The sequence below is a fragment of the Balaenoptera physalus genome, assembly GCF_965194825.1.
Source record: "Balaenoptera physalus genome assembly, chromosome: 19".
Taxonomy (NCBI): Eukaryota; Metazoa; Chordata; class Mammalia; order Artiodactyla; family Balaenopteridae; genus Balaenoptera; species Balaenoptera physalus.
The window spans coordinates 57831609-57845127 of NC_138900.1; the positions used below are offsets into that span (position 1 = coordinate 57831609).

At 42.7% G+C, this 13519-nt stretch overlaps 1 protein-coding gene across 1 annotated transcript in view; it reads right to left on the reverse strand.

Moving 5' to 3' along the window:
* Positions 1 to 13519, reverse strand: part of ADAMTS18 (ADAM metallopeptidase with thrombospondin type 1 motif 18) — a 425082-nt gene that overhangs the window by 164636 nt on the left and 246927 nt on the right. The window lies entirely within an intron of this gene.

Genomic DNA, 13519 nt, shown 5'->3' on the forward strand with positions numbered 1-13519 from the left:
GACTCCCTTGTATTGGGTTGGCCAAAAAGTTCGTTCGGGTTTTTCTGTACGATGTTACGGGAAACCCCAAATGAACTTTTTGGCCAACCCAGTACTATTGGAAGTCTAGTGGCTTTGCCAGAATTGGAAAGACTTCTAGACTCTGCCTCTCGTGTTTCCCCTGGCTCTCCCCAAACTCACTACATCCCCGGCTCTCACCTACTCCACTGTTCTCTCCTCTTCTCTGTCCTGCATCAACCCAGACACGGAACACAGCACCTCTTTTTTGCCCAAAACCACTCAAGAAAGGCATTTCTGTGTGTAGCAGTTGTCACTAAAGTTTGGGGACCCAAATGTTTTTTATTTTTGATTGTGGAAAAATACCATCTTGGTCAGGGTTCTCCAGAGAAACAGAAGCAATAGGACACATGTAGATACACAGGAGAGCTATTATGAGGGATTGGGTTTGGCTCACCCAATTATGGAGGCTGAGAAGCCCCACTGTTACCAAGCCTGTTGCCCGAGAATCATACCCCTGCCCCTCCCTCAAATGGAAAGTAATTGCTCTTATCTAAGTTTCAGGATGAAGCTGCAAAGAGAAAAAACATAAGAACTGGTTAGAACCAGCTAGGCCCAAGATGGCAGAAGATTTGACTTCCAGTCGACCTTGAGCCTCATTACATGCTCATTGTAATACATTAGCATATGCTAAATAACACACCCACAGACGCCATGACAGTTGACGTTGACGATTGCCATGACAACAACAGAAAAGCCCATGTAAGGACTGAAAAGGAGAACTGCTTCAGTTCTGGGTCCAAACCATACCCAGGTTCTCAGACAACTCATGAATATTCCTCCTACTCTTTCCAATGCCCCCCTTTTACTTCGACCCTCTAATATATTTGGTGTCTCCCCCCGAACTGGGCTGAGAAGTTGATTTGCGAACTAAGTTCCTGCTTCTCCCTTTTTGGCTGTTGAATAAAGATTGTGCTGTCCCAGTCTCAGCATCGGTTTCTTTACTGGCTGTGCGAATCCAAGCAGAAAATGAACCTCCCTGGCCAAGACAAGGGGTCTTGGCCTGGGATAGGACCCTGGCACGGGTCCAGTCGACCAGTTCATAACCCCACGATCTGACATCTGCAAGCTGGAGGCCCAGGAAAGCCGGTGCCACAATTCCAGACCAAGCCTGAAGGCCTGAGAACCAGACAGGGGCCAGTGGTCTAAGTCCCGGTCCAAAGGCCTGAGAAAACCAGAAGTGCTGATGTCCAAGCTCAATGGAAAGTGTACGTATGTCCCAGCTCAAGCCCAGTCAAATGCTAATCTCTTTCAGAAACACCCTCACAGACACACCCAGAAATAATGTTTTATGGGTTATCTGGGCATCCTTAGCCCAGTCAAGTTGACACATAGGGCTTCCCTGGTGGTGCAGTGGTTAAGAATCTGCCTGCCAGTGCAGGGGACACGGGTTCAAGCCCTGGTCCGGGAAGATCCCACATGCCGCGGAGCAACTAAGCCCGTGCGCCACAACTACTGAGCCTGCGCTCTAGAGCCCACGAGCCACAACTACTGAAGCCCTCGTGCCTAGCGCCCGTGCTCTGCAACAAGAGAAGCCACCACAACGAGAAGCCTGCGCACCACAACGAAGAGTAGCCCCCGCTGGCCGCAAACAGAGAAAAGCCCGCGCGCAGCAGCAAAGACCCAACGCAGCCTAAAATAAATTAAAAAAAAAAAAAAGTTGACACAGAAAATTAAGCATCACAAGTCCACACAACATGCAATTTACCATTTTAACCACTTGGAAGTGTGTGATTCAGTGGCATTCAGTGCATCCACAATGTTGTACAACCCTCACCACCATCAGAGGGGTTTACATCACAGAGGTCTAAGCTGATTTAAAGTGATACCAGATATTCTTTTCTTACAAGTCACCTGGCCACCCACCAGGTTGTGTGCAATCTCGCTAAACCCAAAGACTTCTCTCTCTCTGCCTTTCCTTCTCCCCTACCTTTTGTGCAGGACAATTTAGCTTCCGCCCCAGTCCAGGCCTATCTTAACATATCAAATAACTCATTAATGGACTCTTGCAAATTAGAAGGTCATTCATGCCTTGCTTTACTCTTCAGTAGAACAGAGTAACAAAAGCACTGATGTTTCAGATCTCTTTTCTGCTTACCTAGTCTCCACAAAAGAAGAAAAGCTGGAAAGAGATTGATTTCCTCATGGTTCTGAAGACTGCTGTTTCCCTCAGAAGCAAGAAATAGGAATCATCATTTTAGGCTTAAGATAAAAAATTATTGTTGTTTTAAACTTTTTTTTAAGTCTTTTTATTGAATTTGTTACAATGTTGTTTCTGTTTTATGTTTCGGTTTTTTGGCCGTGAGGCATGTGGGATCTAGCTCCCCGACCAGGGATCGAACCCGCACCCCCTGCATTGGAAGGTGAAGTCTTAACCACTGGACCACCAGGGAAGTCCCTGTTGTTAACTTTTAAAATATAAAAGCTAGAATACATTCTCTCAACCATGGAGCTGGGAGTGAAACCAAGCCTGATCTTCTCATCATTAGTTCCAACTGACCGAATGGGTCCATGTATAAAGGTTGATCCGATAGACCATAATTGGCATGAGCCTGAGCTCAGATTTCTCAGTGGGAAGCCTTTCAAACTATCCCCAACCCCTCCAAATGGGTTGATGACCCTTCTCTCTGATCTTTAAACACTCAGTATTGTTACCGAACCAAACTTGGGGATACTCGCCTGCATGCAGTAAGGCCAATCTTACTGACACCAGGTTGTGGTGAAGGAAAGTGCAGTGTTTATTGCAGGGCACCAAGCAAGGAGAACAGGTGGCTCGTGATCTAAAACCCTGAACTCTGATGGGTTTCAGCAAAAGTATTTTTAAAGGCCAGGTGAGGGAGAGGCATCCCAGGGTATGCGATCAGCTCGTGCACAATTCTCTGACTGGTTGATGGTGAGGTAACAGGGTGGTATCACAGGGGTTAATGTTATCAAAACTTAGGTGCCAGTAGGTCTGGGGGCTACGTGCTCATGATCATCAGGTAGCTAAATCTTCCATTTGGTGGTGGTTTTAGCATCTGTAAAACAACTCAGGGAATGTGCATCAGATACTATTATCTAGGTACTTCAGAGAGGAGTTACAGCAGAGGATATGGGGGCGAGGTCTCTCCCAGGAAGGCCCCATAGGGTCCTGCTCGGTTACAGTATTTTGCTCTGTCACGGCATAGTAAATTAAATCAAAAACTAAAATAAGGTGGGAGGGCTTCCCTATTGGACTTTGAGCCTCTGAGATCTAGGGGCTATGTCAATTCTATCTTAAATGGTGGTTTTCAACCGGGGTCATTCCCTATACCCAGGGGGCATTTGGCAATGTCTGGAGACTTTTGGGGTTGTCATAACTGGGTTAGGGGTTGCTACCAGCGTTTATTGTGCAGAGGCCAAGACGTTGCTAAACATGCTACAGTGCACAGAACACAACCCCCGCAATGAAGAGTTATCCGGTCCAAAAGGTCAACAGTGCCAAAGTTGAGAAACCTTGATCTTAAAGGTTATTCATTTAGCAAATATTTATTAAGTACTGTCTATGTATCATACCTTGTGCTAAGGGTTGGAAAACTTGCTCCTGTTTCCTTACCATAACTATTTTTGTGATAACAATAGTCAACCCTACTGAGCATTAAAGGGAGTAGGGTCCTATGTTAACTCTTCACATATCTAATATTATCTTCTATAATCTTCACAATAACTCTGTAATGTCATTATCTCAAATGATGGAGTAGAAGCTCAGAGAGGTTAAGTAACTTTCCCGAGGCAACACAGGATCTGGCTCAGGTTTCCTGATTCCTAACGATCACACACAATTGCCTACCAGGTAAAAAGCAATTGGGAATCATAGTGTATACCTCCTAGGGCTGTTATAAAGATTATTTATATGATCTCATTTTTTGTGTTTAATGACTCCATGAATATAATAGGCTTTCAGGCTAGAGTCTTGAAAATGACTTTTGCTATGGTGGGTGGTTTGAGAGGTGCTAGACTGTCACTTGAGGTAAGAGAGAAGACAGGAAGTCTAAAAAGTGGCCATGACTGTAGAAAATATTGAATGCCAAATTATTCCCCAGGGATGATGGACCTTTGTTGCAGACCCTTTTTAGGAGAACAAGCATGTGTGTGAGCATATGCGTATGCATGTGTGTGTGTGCGTGTGTGTGTGTTGTGTGTTGGGGAGGGGAGACAGTGGATGGCAGAAAACAGAGAGAGAATCCTGGTAAACAATACTGATGAGGAGAGCCTGGACCAACTGAAAAGAGAAATATCTGCATTTCTTAGAATCTCACTCCACCCCTTTTCAGTAACTGTTTCTCTTTCCTCTGCGCCCTCTCATTTTACCAGGATCCTCTGAGAAGGAGTAAGTCCGCAAGGATATTAGGGGTCATGTTTGTAAGAAGAAACGGGGAGGGACCAGGATGTCTGAAAAACCCATCAGCCCATGATGTGGGTCTGATCCCAAGAGAAGGACAGAGGGAAGGATGGTTGAGTGGAAGCACCTCAGACTTCTGTGCAATCTAAGGAAGTTTCCAGAAGGCCACGGAAGAGGCCTCAAGCCAAAGCCAGCCAGCAGAGGCGTCTTGTGTTTCCTAGGAATGGGCCTGCTTCGTGTCACTGCTGCACCCACTGGTTAAAAGCAGCCCAAGGAAATGGCCTGGCATGAAGGCAGCAAGGGAATTCGGTGCACAGCAGCTGGGCTCTTAGTTGGGTCCCTTCCCTGGAGTTGAATGTTTGTGAGATGCATTCTCATGACCACCACGCTAGGTACTTTTAAATGTCTAATAAAACACCCACAAATCTGTCTTCGATTCAACTAGACAGGCATGTCCTCAAACACGTGCCCTTTGGGCAAGCGGCGTGTCACCTGCCTGCCCTCGGAATTGAACTCGAGCATCTGTCTGTGGTGCTAGCTTAGAACCAGTGAGCTCACCTGCTTGCAGGACATGTGATACCTGCCCCTCTCCGTGTGCAGGTGGTCTCTCACTCCATCCCACCGCGCCCCAGAACGGTCTATCATGCCGTTTTGCTTCCCATTAAAACCTGTATCTCTGCTTCGATTGTCTGGCCCTCCTATTTCTTTCCGAAGACACTAGACCCAGGATAATAAGCTATAAACTCATCATGTGTAAACAATACCTCTCTGAGGTGAGCTCCAAGCAAAGAGGCAGTCTAATCGTCATTCCTCCCTGCCGACCCCGCTCATCCTCCCCAGGGCAGCTCGTACGATGGGAGGGGCAAGTCTGAGCCGCTGGATCCTGGCCAGCCAGCTGGGAGTCCTTTGGTGGGACCTGAAATAGTAATCAAGCAGAGCGGATGGAGGTGAGGGGCTTTCAGGATCCTACCTGAGTGCTCTGTAGGTGGCCGCAGGGCACTTGACTCAGATCCAACAAAGGCACCTGGCTCCAAGCTGGCATGCAGCCAGTTGCAGAGGGTAAGATTGCTGTGAATGATGGCGTCTGGACTCAGAGTAGGCTTTATTGTTGTGTGTCTCTTTAAAACTAATTCCTCACTGAAAGATGTTTGAAACCTAAGCCTCCCCAACCTCCCTCTCCTTTTTAGTGTCAGTTGCAGGCATTTGTCTCTGTTGAGAATCCGGAGAGTCCTGCTAAAAAGCAAATCCCTGCTGGATACTGAATCCCTGAGCAACGCCAGGCACAGTGGTTGAAGTATGAAGCTTCTCCCAGGACTGGAAATGACTAAGCAAAGAGCAAACCGGTTCATCTCCCAGAGCATCCAAGGGCTGTACATAGTGCAGTAAATGAAGAAGGGGTGATTTCTCAAAAATGTTTGGAATACACTGATGTAGTGATTGTTTTCTAAAAATGTATGTGGGGTAGTACAATGGTTCTCAAAGCCTGGTCCTCAGACCAGCAGCAGCAGTACCACCAGGGAACTCATTAGAAAGGCAAAGTTTGGACAAACCCACACCTACTGAAGCAGAAACTCTGGGGATGGGACCGAGCACTGTTTTATCAAGATCTCCAGGTAATTCTGATCATCACTAAAGTCTGAGAATCCCTGCTCTAGAAACAGAGACTGTGTTTTCGCCGATAACTAGAACACAAGACAGTTTAATTATGTCATAACCGTTTCATCACAGCATATTGGTTCAAATATTTATTGAGCTACTACTATGTTCTAGGCTCTGGGCTTGGCATGGGAAGGTATCATGGTAATTGAAGAGACATGGTCCTTGTTCTCACAAGCTCATCTTCTAGCTAAGAGAACTGATACTAGTCAAACACAGAGACAAGTATATAAGCATCAGTTATTCAAGATGCTTTGAATAAAATCGACAGACCTGATCCAGTATGGGAGATTAAGAAAAGCTTCAGCAAAGAAGCTCTGCTTATTGAGGTATAAAGGGAATATAGACATTATGTTGGTAAACTTTGGAATGCAGGTGGCTTTTCAGGCAAAGGAAACAGCACGTGTCAAGGCATCTGGATGAAGGTGGCTCATTTAAGGGATTGACAGAAGATCAGGGTAGCCGACACACAGAGATCAAAGGGCAGAGAGTGATGAGACAGGATGCATAAAAGAGTCCTGGAAGGATGTTCAAAGTTTGGTCTTCATTACAAGATCCATGGCATCCACTGAAAAGCTTGAAGACAGGGATGCGGCCACATGAGGAAATCAGCGCTGGAAGAAATCCCGCTCTGGTTGAGGTGCGGAGGATGGACCGGGAAGGAACAAGGGTCGGGGGTACAATTAGGACGGCAGTGCTGTTGTGGAGGCCAGAGATGAGGTCGGGAGGCCAGGGTGGTGAAGGTGGCGACGTAGAGACATGGAAGGAAGTGAGAGGCATTGGCAAGAGCCGATCCTGGGGGCAGGGAGACAAAAGTGTTTGGAACGAGTGCTGTTTCTGGCTTCGCGGCTAGGGGGGTGGGCATACCATGCAGTGAGGTGGCACCTCTGAAGAGCATTTAGTTTGAGACAAGGTGAGGTGAGAGGTGAGACACAAAGAAGGAAGCTTTTCATATGTTGAGTTTGGGCTGTCCTTGAGACTGACAGGTGCATGCCTGGAGTAGGATCTCAGAGAAAAGATCCAGGCTGGAGATATCAAAACGTGAAGTGATGTGAAGTGACTCACATGTGTGTGTCTCAGGGTTGAAGCCACAGAGTCTAGAATGAGAAGACAATAGGTCTCAAGATCCACCCTGGAGGGACTCCAATATGTGTGACTCACATGTAGCAAGGGCTCCATCAAGGTTTGTACAATAACATGAAGAAGAAAGAAGAGGAGGAGGGAGAGGGGGGAAAAATGAGAGTAGGGCAGATTGCCCTGGGATAAAACTGTTCTGTCATCTGAGCAAGTTACTTATTCCTTTCAAGCCTTAGTTCCTCCATCTGTAAAACAGGGAGAAAGCAGTCCAAATCTCACATGTGTATCGTGAGAATTATGTGATGTAACGTTTCGTACATAGCAAATGAGCAACAAACCTTAGTGATCGTTGCCCTGAGCATGGCACAGAAAAGACTCTTAATATTATCTTTGGAATTATTACAGGAGTAAATCAATCCCCTTTCTCAAAGGACTATTTTGCGAGATCCACTTTCTAGTAATAGAGGCAGGGGTGGGGGAAAAAGTGTTTGAGTTTTGCATTCCATCCAGTAACCTTGAGCATTTATTTTGAGCCTCTATCCTCTTTGAAGAAATTGGAAAAAAAAAACAAACAAAAAAACTGAGGCTTGATTTCAACCTAGCAAGATTTTGTTTTTTAAGACAGATTAGATTACCTTTGTTATGAGGCTATTCTCTAAGGAAGTATTACTCTGTAATATGTACAAGAAGGGATTATGCCAGTTGCTGTGCCCAAGCTCATCACTTAAAAAAAATCTGTACAGAGAAAGAAACTGAGGCATAGAGAGGTCAAAGAACTCCCCAAGGCCACTTGACTAGTGAATGATGAGGCTGGGAATGAGAAAAAGGCTTATCAGGCTCCAGACTAAGCTCTCTTGACATGAACCAGGAGGCAATTTTGTAGGTCTCTCTCTCCCTCCAGTCAACAAATAATAACTCTTCCTCCTTGTTGAAAAAAAAAGTCAAGGACGATCATACAGTTACACAGATAGGCATCGATAGATATGAAACTTTTGTGAATTCGAAGGAAAATAAAGTGTTAGGTATCATCCATCGTTGTCGTTAAGGACTAAGAAAAAGAAAAACTAGAATGATAGAAGTTTTGGAAACTGAGTCCAATTGTTCTCTGCCAACCTCATAATTTTTCTTTCTTTTTTCTCCCCAAATCTGTGTATCACCTGAGCTATTTACTTATTTTTATGTAAGTTGATTCACTTTACAATGATTTTATGTACCTTGATTCATGTTACAATGCTTCACTTTAAAGTGATTTTATCCAGTGTGAATATCTTACTAGTTTAAAGCACAAATCTATAAAATTAAAAAAAAAAAATTCTGTGTGTCCCCAAGAAGCTTCTGGAGTGCCAGTGATGGAGTGCATTTCCCACAATGCACTCCGGTAGAATGATGGGGAATGCGGGGAAGAAGACAAAAGAAAGCAAACAATGGCTTTAAGACGTGGTGGCTCCAGACCTCTCATCTCTGACATCTTTTTTCAACTTCCCCAAGGAATCCCCATAGGGCATGACTCGGTTGCCTGGGAAACTCTGGTCTGTATAACCTGACCACATGGCATCCTGTGACATATGAAAGGGCCGCCAGCTACACCAAGGACCTGTCACAGACATGTCAGCCTGAGTCTGAAAATTTCATGTACCACGAGCACTGAATTTAAAATTCAAAAAGTTATCCATCAGGAAGAGAAGGTATCACAAAATAAAACCCCAAGTGTTCTCAATTCAACAGTGGACTTAGGAACATATAACACTGTGGTCTCATGTATACAGGCAAAAAAATGCAGCAAAGCACAAATGTTTAGTTTCAAAAAAGGAAACTTCTAGTCAGTTTTGCTCCAGTATCTTCTCTGCGGTCCAATTAATCAAATCAGAATGAATTCGAAACTGGTAGCCACTTCCCAAGCCAGCAAAAAAAAGAGTCTGATTCTGATTATTAAATAAACAACTCCCAAAAAAAGGAAGCATTATGGAAAAAGATAAACATTTTCTTCCCCTGAATTGCAGTGTTCTGAACCCCTCCCACAAGTTGGTGGTAGGAAAAGACTAAACTAACTAGAAATTGAGGGTCTATCAAATCATATTTTATTCTAAACATAAGATATCAAAATGTCTAAATCACTTCTTAAAAATTTAAGTGTTATTCTTTGTCTTACATTTTAAAGAAAATAATTATGACACATTCTTGGATGATAAAGGTTTTGGTTATATTATTTCTCTACGGAGTTCTATAAATTAGTAGTCTCTTCAATGTAAAATCTTCAAAGCAAATACTAATGAATTCAATTTTGCTTGCATAATCTTTTTGATGATTCTTTATGCCATAAGCCAGAAGGCTGGTTTAAACAGGCTACTTACTGTCTGTGGGAGAATAGCCCGCTCTGATCCTTACGGCCATATGTAAAGTGGCAACACTTCACGATCGTTGAGCATATAAATGAAATAGGAAAGTGGGAACTCCGTGGTTGAAAAGGAAAAATAAAAATCTGGAAGGATAACACATCAAGTTCTCAACCAAGCTCTCCTTTTGGGGATGTGCGCACGTGTGGAGGTGGGCACTGGGGATTGGGGGTCCGGGGTCAGTACATGGCAGCGCGGACTCCCATTTTGTATTTTACATACTTCCAAACTAGTTGAATGTGTTAAAATGAACATGCTTCACATATAAATGTCAATGATCAAAAAGACATTCAAGAACAAAAATAGCAAGAAGATAAAAGGTGCCCATGGAAGGGGTTCTTGGTCCTTGACTCATGTCCTGAAACCCAGTGGAATTCAATGTCTGGGTCCCTCCCCAGACCTGCTGATACTCTGCCAGGGGCTGGCTTGATTCTAAGATAAACTGTGCAGTGGAGTAATAGGAAAGGCAGCCCCTCGGATACTCTGGGCCATCTGAGCCTCTAAGTGCCTCATTGAGCAGCTTCATATCCTTGCTGAAGAATTAAACAATAGAAAAGAAAAACAAAATGTAAGTCACTCTGTTTATCACAACTACAGTCACAATGCTGTTACTATCAATCATTAACACTGACTGAGATTTTGCTATGATCTGGGAATGGTGCTTAGCATTTTTTTAAAATGAATGTCTTATTTGATGTTTGCACAACCGTTTGAAGAAGGCAGTATTATCATGCCCATTTGCATGTGGAGAAAATGATACTGAAAAGGTTAGGTAACCTGATCTATGGTCACAGGGCCAGTGAGTTGTAGGGCTGGAAAAGAAATGCCAGCAATCTGGAATGTTACATGGGATTAAACAGCAGAAGCTCAAAAGTACTAAAGCAGAGAAGTTGGCAAATTGGTCCTTTCTGAATATAGTTGAATTTCTTGTGGGCTTGGCTTATTGACTCACAGAATTTTTTGTGTTGGAAAGGATGGTGCAGGTCTCTGAGCTCAGAAAGAGAGGAATCTTTTCCACATATCCATGATAGATGACCTTCTATTCTTTGCTTCAACTATTCCAGTAAAAGGAAATTCAAGATTTATGTGGACGGATCTTTGCATGGTGGGATAATTCTCAGTAACACTTCTTCCTTAAATTAAGCAGAAATTAGCTGCTCCACGAAATTGTACCAAATGCCTTAGTTCTTATGTCTGGAAACCCACATAATTCAGTCTGTTTCCTCTTCAATATGCTAAGGCTTAAAATATATGTAGACAATGCTTGTGTCCTCAATGAATTTGGATGGCTTCTCTGGAGGAGAAAGCAGTTTAAGTTTAGGCAATTTATAGACCTAGATTCAAATCTCAATTTGGCCCTTTGCTGCCCTTTAATCTGTAAACAATTTCCTTAAATTAAGCCTCAGTCTCCTCATCTATAAATTGATGAACACAGCCCATGTCATAGGGCTCTGGAGAAATAAAATATAAAGTTTCCAGCATAGCACAGTGCCAGGCACAGAATAACAATCTAGTACCGTTGGCTTTCTGTTCCCTTTCACTCTTTTGTCGACCTTCCTCTGATTTCTCTCTATTTCTTTTAGTAAACCCCTTGAAATGCGAGGCTCTCATCTACACACAGTACTCCAGGGGTAGTCTGATGCAAAAGAAGGTAGAACCATCAGACTTCATGACATAAACACCCTGATTTTTAAAATTTCAATGTCTTCATGATTTCAAAGATCCCTGTTTGATTTGGAAATGCATGGGAAAAAAAAAAAATCAGACCTCTTTTCCCTGCTTTCTCACCAAGTCTCATGTCTCCCATGGTAAACTTATTGATTTTACTATCAGCCCCCAAAGCAAGATTTCCTTTTCTCCCTATTTGCATTCCATTTTCGGACACTGTTCCCACCTGTTGATTTCATTGTGCCTTGGTTCTGTCATCTGTGCTATTAGCAACCCCTCCCCACTTTGTGGCAGCTGAAAATGTGATAAGCATACTTTCAACCCAAGTAACTGATAAAAAAATGACAAACAGGACAGAGTCAGGGAGTGATCCCCACGTCACGCTGCTGCAGACCTCCCACCAAGTTGACAAGAAGTTATCAATCAACCTCCTCAGTCATCTATGATTGTGTTCAGGGGTCCCATCATCTAGTTCCCATGTCATAATCCTGCACACACAACCATCGGGGCAACTTTATCAAATCCTTCTCTGACACCAGTTCGCATTTGTCCCCTGACTCACCAGCCTCGTAGGAAAACCACTCACATGTATGTAGAGCAATTTTGGCACAAACACAAACTGCCTTTTAATATCAACACACATTTGTAAATGCTCATCAATGTAATAAAAGGCACTAGGCTCTTCAGAGAAGATTATTTCTCTTTCAAAAGATTAAGTCATTTATTTGGTTTCTAGAAGTGACTTCAATAGTCCCCCTCTTAGAACACTGGGTGTTTCTAACCTAATGGCATCTTTCCTAGTCTCTAAGAAAATTCAAAGGTTATGGAAAATTATGCTAATGAATTTTCAGATCTCAGCATTGTTTTCACAAGCCCTGAAGGAAGATACCTGCTTTGCTGCATGTGAGCACTATCTTCTTTCCTATCTAGGAAAGTTTCCACTTTTTTTTTTTCCTATCTAGGAAAGTTTCCACAAAAATGTATTTGATCTTTTCTTTGCTGTGAGAAGACAGATCCAGGAAGTTTCATTTCAGACCAGCATATTTTGGCTATTGGTAATCACTGATATACCTTTACAGTTGCATTTTAAAACTAGTATCAAAACATATCCCAGTTTGTGCTGTTTCATATTCTAGTGGTAGAAGTAAGCAAAGTTTGATACATCAGCTGCCTGAATTATAATGCTGACCTTAAAATACTGAAAGTCTAACAACTATATAATTTGTAAATTTAATTTTTATATAGATATGAAAAAAAATCTTGTCTCTATTAGTAAAGAATTGCCTTTTATCTATTTGAATTATTTCCTTGATATGAATTCCCCTGACACAGAGAATTGGGTCTATGCAAATGAGTATTCTCACTCCTTTTAATGTATATTACTATTTATGTTTAAAATAATTTATAGTGCTACCGCTTACACACAGATGTGTTGGTTAAAACTACACCTGCGTTATATATACTGTTCATTTTTCGAATGCGCTGTTCTAATAACTCTTTTCTTTGTCTTTGTCCCATCAAGTCTTACATTTGTGGCTTGTAGATGGTTAGACAGTAGACATTTGTTATATCAATTTCCCCAGTAGGTAAATTAAAAACAAAATTGTTCTACTTAGTTTTGTTCCTCTCCTTTCGAAATAGGGCAATTAGATTTTCTGATGTGGCAACCTCACATCATTTTTTTCTATAGTATCCACCTAGTACATTTATCAGAGAGTTGGCTTATGACAGCTATGCAGAAACCCACAATGGCAGCTCTCAATTTGTAAAGGCAAACAGTGAAACAGCTTTCAAAACTCACTGAATTTGTCTGCCATTAAAAAAAAAAAAAAAATTTATGGAGAAAGCATTTGTTCCAAGCACGGTAGGTGTGGTGGTACAGGCAAAGATGAATAAGACATGGCCCTTATATTCAGAGACATGTAACTGAGGAGGAGTAATAAAGGAAAAAAAAAACCCACAGAAAAAGGAGGCAGAATATGGAAAATGCCCTGAGTGTACAAAATGCTATGTGCAAAGGTTGGAGAAATGAAGCTGGGATTAAAGCACTCTGCCTGGGGCAAGAAGCGGGGTGGTAGAGTTCATGGTGATTAAGACTCAGCAAAACCCCAAAGAGACATTGTCTCTGCTGCTCAAGTCAGAAAAGAGCGCAAATAAGACTGATTCCTAGGGAATCAGAAATAAACTCTCTCCCTAGAGAAGGGCCTTCTCTTACTCTTTGTATTTTATTTTGTTTTACTTTTTGATTTTACACTGGAGTGTAGTTGATTTACAATGTTGTGTTAGTTTCAGGTGTACAGCAAAGTGA